Raw genomic sequence first — 6,332 nt, 5'->3', positions numbered from 1 at the left:
ACTTTTTATCTACTGGACACTGAGAACATCACGCTGTTGGGCGCCCGTGCATGCCAGGACCTCAGTTTGGTCTCCTTTCACCGCGATATCCACCAGGTGCGGACCCTCCTGGACCCCCTGTGTGAGTACCCTGATCGTTTCAACGACGAGCTGGGCAGGCTGCCCTGTAGTTACAGGATCGTTGTCGACCCGGCTGTCGAGCCTGTGGTCCGCCCTCCACACTGCGTCTCCTTTGCCATGAAGGACAAGGTGGAGTCGACTCAGCGACACATGGTGGCCGTGGGCATCCTCAAGGAGGTGAGTGATCCCACCCGGTGGGTCTCCACCATGGTTGTTGCTGCAAAGAAGGATAAGAGTGAGCTTCGCATTTGTATAAACCCCCAAGGACCTGAACTTTGCCATCAAGTGCCCGCACTACCCCATGCGGACGGTGGAGGACGTCGCTGCACAGGTTGGCCCGGCCACTGTCTTCTCAGTCCTCGATGCCAAAAGCTCTTTCTGGCAGATACCGCTGGATGAACGTTCCTCCTACCTGACCACCTTCAGCACACCCTTCGGCAGGTTCCGTTTCCTTCGCATGCCATTCGGGATCAATTCTGCCAGCGAAGTCTTCCAGCGCACCATGGAACAGCTGTTTGCCGGTCTGCCGTGTGCTATCATAGTCGATGACATCCTGGTATACGGGAAGGACGTCGCTGAGCACGACCTCCACCTCCGCCAAGTCCTGGACAGGGCTCGTGAGATCAACCTTAAGCTCAACCCTAAGAAGTGCCGTTTCCGCGTCCCAGAGGTCACGTACGTGGGCCACGACTTCACTGCTGAGGGGTTGGAGCCCGACCCGCAGATGACGGCTGCGGTCTCTGGGATGTCTGCACCCACCGACGCGCCCAGCCTGCAGCGTTTTCTGGGCATGGTGAACTACCTGGGGAAGTTCATTCCCGACCTCAGCGAGCTGAGTGCACCCCTGAGGGAGCTGATCAAAAAGGACACTGCCTGGGCTTTGTTCCCGAAGCACCAGAAGGCGTTTGACATCCTGAAGTCCAGACTGGTTACTACCCCCACTCTCAAGTTTTTTTTTGGACTTGCAGCGCCCGATTGTCCTCACCTGCGATGCCTCGAAGTTTGGTCTTGGTGCCGCCTGCCTGCAGCTTTACGATGGCCTGCAGCTGCCTGTCTCCTACGCTTCTTGCACCATGACCCCCGCTGAGCAGCATTATGCTCAGATTGAGAAAGAGCTCCTCACCGTGGTGTTTGCCTGCTCGAAGTTTAAGGATTACATCCTGGGCAACACGTTCAATGTCGAAACCGATCACCAGCCGCTGGTCACGATCCTGAATAAACCGATCCACGTCGCCTCATCCCGCTTGCAGCGAATGATGCTGCAGTTCCAGCGGTTCACGTTTCGGGTCGTGTACCGCAAGGGCAAGGACATGTTCGTGGCCGACACGCTGTCCCACGCACCGCTGACGTCCACTGCCCGACACCCGTACGAATCGTCTGACCTGATGGTGTTAAACGTTAATATTGTGCCTTCCCAGCAGGTGCAGTCCCTGATCCAGCACACTGCCAAAGATCCTGCCCTACAACAACTTACCGACGTCATCCGGCGTGGTTGGCCTGACCGTCCCATTGTCAGTGTACGGTACAGAGACAACGAAATGCATTGCCGGCCGGTGCCGTGCCCTACTTCCTGGTCTGGGATGAGCTTGTGCTGCACGACGGAGTGGTGGTGAAGGGCCACAAGGTTGTGGTGCCTGCCCCGCTGCGGGACCACTACTTTCACACCGCCCACAGCGGCCATCCCGGGGCTGAGACCACCCTGTCCCAGGCCCACACCCAGTTCCATTGGTCCGGCATAGCCCATGACATCCGGGAGAGGGTCTCCGCCTGCTCCACCTGCAACAGCCTCTCTCCCTATCAGCAACGGCAGCCGCTTCTGCAACAGCCTGCCCCCGATCTGCCATGGATGGCGGTCGCCACTGACATCTTCGAATGGCGTGGCAAGCACTTCCTGGTCCTTGTGGACTCCTACTCCAGCTGGTTCGAGGTGGACCAGCTGCCCTCCCTCACATCTGCTGCTGTCATTGGCAAGCTGCGCCGACACTTCGCAACCTTTGGCTCCCCTGCGAGTTTGCAGTCGGACAACGGTGGCCAGTTTTCCAGTGCGGAGTTCCGCGATTTCGCTGCCACCTGGAACTTCCGTCACTTCACCAGCAGCCCCGAGTTCCCGCAAAGCAACGGCCTTGCCGAGCGCGCCGTCCGCAGTGCCAAGGAGCTGCTGGAGCACTGCAGACTTTCCCGGTCGGACTTTTACCTGGCCCTCCTCAACCTCCGCAACATCTCCCGTGACCCTGCCCTGGGCTCGCCTGCTCAGCGGCTCATGTCCCGCACCACGCGCCCTCCGATTCCCGTGTCCCAGCGGTCCCTGGTGCCTTCTGTCCTGAGGCCGTCCGGGAGCGCATTGCCCAAAAGCAGGACATACAAAAACCTCCCACGACAAGTCCCGCCGCCCCCTTCCGCGTCTGTTCCCTGGTCAGGTCGTCTGGATGCAGTTCCCCTCCGGCCACTACCGTCTGGCGGTTGTCGTCGGCTCTGCCGGCTCGCCGCGTCTTACCTCGTCAACCACGAGGGTACCATCTACCGCCGGTCCCGCCAGCATTTGCGGCTGGTCAATGAGCCCGATCCGCCTCCTGTTGCCCCTTTTGCCCCCCCCCCCGATTTCTTCCTCTCTGCCTGCCGCTCCTCGCATGCCCCGAACTCTGCCCTCTCAGCTCTATGTGCCCCGCTCCCCACTGCCAGCCCACCCTCGCCTGTTCGCGTGCCCGGCCCTGTGCCAGCTTCCCCTCCCCGGTCTCCGCACATTCCCTCTCCTGCCCGTTCTCCGGCTCAGTCGCCCGCTCCTGCTCCTGCTGTTTCTGCGGAGGGGGAGGGCGGGTTGCGTACCCCCTCCGGGAGGTTGGACAAGCCGCCTGTACGTTACGAGGAATTTGTTTAACTATTGCCTGACTGTGTGTGGTGAACTGCTTGTAGCGTATGAGTCGTGGTCGCCCTGTCACTGCTGTACTGCCTTGTTTTCAAGGGGAAGATGTAGACTAGTGCATGTGCCTTTAACACAGTGACCTCACCACTACTAACCACTCCCCATATCACCAGTATAATTGTAACCTCCCCACCTCCAGATCGGTGACAGACCACGGACAGCTAGGGCAGGAATGTGTATGAATAGTAATGTGTGTGTTTGATAATAAAATAGTAGTGAAGACTCAGTGTGTTTCCACTCGTCTTTACAGGTTCCTTTCTAAATGTGCATGCAAGTTTTTAGTAGATGATCGGACTCGCTTTTGAGGAATATAAAGAAAATAAGAAATAACTCGATGAGCAATTGGAAAGGCTAAAATAGGCCCAGAACTGGCTTTAGCAGGTTACGGAAAATCCCAAAGCTTTCTGTACCTACGTTTGTAAAATAGGATAACCGGGGAGAAGGTAGGACGACTTAAGGAGAAAATTTGTGCTTTGAGTCTGAATTTTGGTGAGGTACTATAGGAGTATTTTTCATTTGTTATCATCACGGAGAAGGATATGGAGAATAGTGAGGTTAGTGTAGAGAATACTAATATTCAAGGGCAGTTTGAGATTAAGAATGAGGAGGTGTGTGAGCTTATGTAATATACCCAAGCTATCAGCCCCTCTATTGGATCTTTCTGCTATATACCATTTCCATTTTGCAGCAGAACTTTGTTCTGCTAGGTGGGTCTATGCGTTGGGTCATTGCCTCCGCTACCACCCAGCTCATTATTGGCAGATCCAGTCTCATTGGTACCATTTTGGTCTCCTGTCTGCTCGTCCATCTCAACCAATGGCTACTGGCACACTAGTAACTGCTTTTCAAATGGTGTATATCTGGTTGCAGCGTCTGGCAATTTTCTGGACCAGAACCCCAAAGGTGCCATCTTACCATCCTGTCTGCCAAAGACTCCAGGTATCCACATCATCATGGGCTGATTTTTACCACATCTAGAAACTCTTTGGTCACTGAATGGAATGTGTAGATCCGGTAGTTCAATCAACTGGCCTTTAAACGACTCTGAGATGTGGACATACCCAAGAACAATTACTCCCAGTGTACCCTTCCGAGCTCCTGCCTAATAACATTGCAATTTGTCTTACTCCAATTTAGTACATTCCTGCTAAGTCCAGCCTTCTCCCTGTTCAAAATAAACGTAAAACTTAAAAGTAAAGGCACTAGTGTAGGGGTTCCCAACGTTTTTCGTCCCGTTTACCCCGGTAACTTTAATAGCACATAACAATGTTATTTCACTTATTTATGAACTACTAATGATGAACAGATACGGTATACCTGAACCAAACAGTCAGTCAATGAGAAAAAATATGTACAAACCCAGAATCAACAAATTTACCAGCCTGGGGGTAAATTTACCCCAGGTTGGGAACCCTTGCACTAGCGTGTCTTATTGGCTGTCGCATCATGGGGCTGGTCCACAACATATTGTTGGTAATACTATCGCCAAGAAATTTCAATCTCTCAACCATTTGCACTTCAGCGCCATTGATGCTGAATGGGGTGTGAACTCCACCATGCTTCCTGAAGTTGATAACTATCTCCTTGGTCTCCATGAAATTGAGGGAGAGACATTATCTATACTCCATCTCATACTAGCTTGTGATCCGGCGTACCACTGTAATGTCATCTTCAAACTTGTAGTCAGCCCGAGCCGAATTTGACTACGGTTGTGAGTGCATGGGGAGAATAGTAGAGGTTTGAGAACACATCCTTGCAGGACATTGGTAATGAGAATTATCGCAGAGATATTATCACCTATCTTCATTGATTGTGGAACAGAAAGTACGATATGATAGAACTTTATTTATCCCAGGAGGGAAATTGATCTGCCAAAGATCATAAAACACAAGATACATTAAATTAAAGTGACGAGGGGAAAGGATTAGGGATGTACAAAGATTTAAGGAGGGGGGAGTCAGTCTACCCCATGACAGACGGGGGACAAGTTGTAGCTTGATAGCCACAGGGAAGAGGGATTTCCTGTGGCGTTCTGTACTGCATCTTGGTGGAACCAGTCTGTGGCTGAAGGTACTCATCAGGTTGACTAGTGTGTCATGGAGGGGGGTGAACTGTATTGTGCAAGATGTGTTTGAGGAACATCCTCCCCTCCAAGGCCACCTCCCATGAATCCAACCCCATCCCCAGGTCAGAGCCAGCCTTCCTGACAAGTCGGTGAGTCCTGTTGGTGGCCACGGCCCCGCTGCCCCAGCCAATGACGGTGAAGATGGCACTGGCTACCACCGATTGGTAGAACATCTGCAGCATCTTACTGAAGATGTTGAAGGAGCGGTACTTTCTCGAAAAGTACAGCAGGCTGTCCCTTCTTGTACAGGGCCTCAGCGTTTCTGGACCAGTCCAGGTACACGTACTCCTTGGTAAACTGCACATCCACACTATTGATGGAGACAGGGGTGTTCCTCTCATCCTGAAGTCCACCGCTAACTCCTTAGTCTTGTCAGTGTTGGGCTGCAGGTGATTCAGCCAAGGTTGACTCAACAAAGTCGTGGACTACACCTCTGTATTCAGCTTCCCTCCCCTCACGGATGCAGCCCACAATTGCAATCATCCCAAAACTTCTGCTGGTGCCAGGAGTCCGAGTTATATCTGAAGTGGAGGATCCAATGGCAGAGGAGGGTGCTGATTCCTAGGTCCAGGCATTTGGATGGGATTATGATGTTGAAGGCAGTGCTGTAGTCAATAAATGGGAGTCTAACATAGGATTTTTATTGTCGTCTAGGTATTGTCTCGCTAAAGTGACCCACGAGAAGAAATACTGTGATGAGCTGCTAGGCATTTGAAGCCCACCTGAAGTGATCACCAGGGAACAGCAGTATATGGTTTAGTTGAGAAAACATGGTTAAATATTTCTGTTGGTATCTTTATACAATTAAAAAACTAATTAGAAACAGTTTAAGATACATTAAAGTTGGTAAAATGTGCTTTACAACTAAGGAGTGCCTCACTATACAATACATAATGAAATGATGTAATGTCAAAATAGTTAAATCCATACCCGTCATGGAAACCTGTCAATGAATGTACAAATCTCCAGTTTTGTTCATAAATTCTCTCCCCTAACTTGTTGAGCTGAAGGGTGTGACAAGGCAGTAAAGTCAACTTAATTCTGTCCATCCCTATAACGCATTATGTTCACATTCTATCCAGTTGAATGAAAAAAACAGATTTGACAGTGTAGACCAATTTGTTAACTAGAGATTATATGCAATCAGATTTAGTTGGTGTAATGATC

This window comes from Leucoraja erinacea, chromosome 30 (genome assembly GCF_028641065.1).
Source record: "Leucoraja erinacea ecotype New England chromosome 30, Leri_hhj_1, whole genome shotgun sequence".
Classification (NCBI taxonomy): domain Eukaryota; kingdom Metazoa; phylum Chordata; class Chondrichthyes; order Rajiformes; family Rajidae; genus Leucoraja; species Leucoraja erinaceus.
This window is presented reverse-complemented; position numbering follows the sequence as displayed.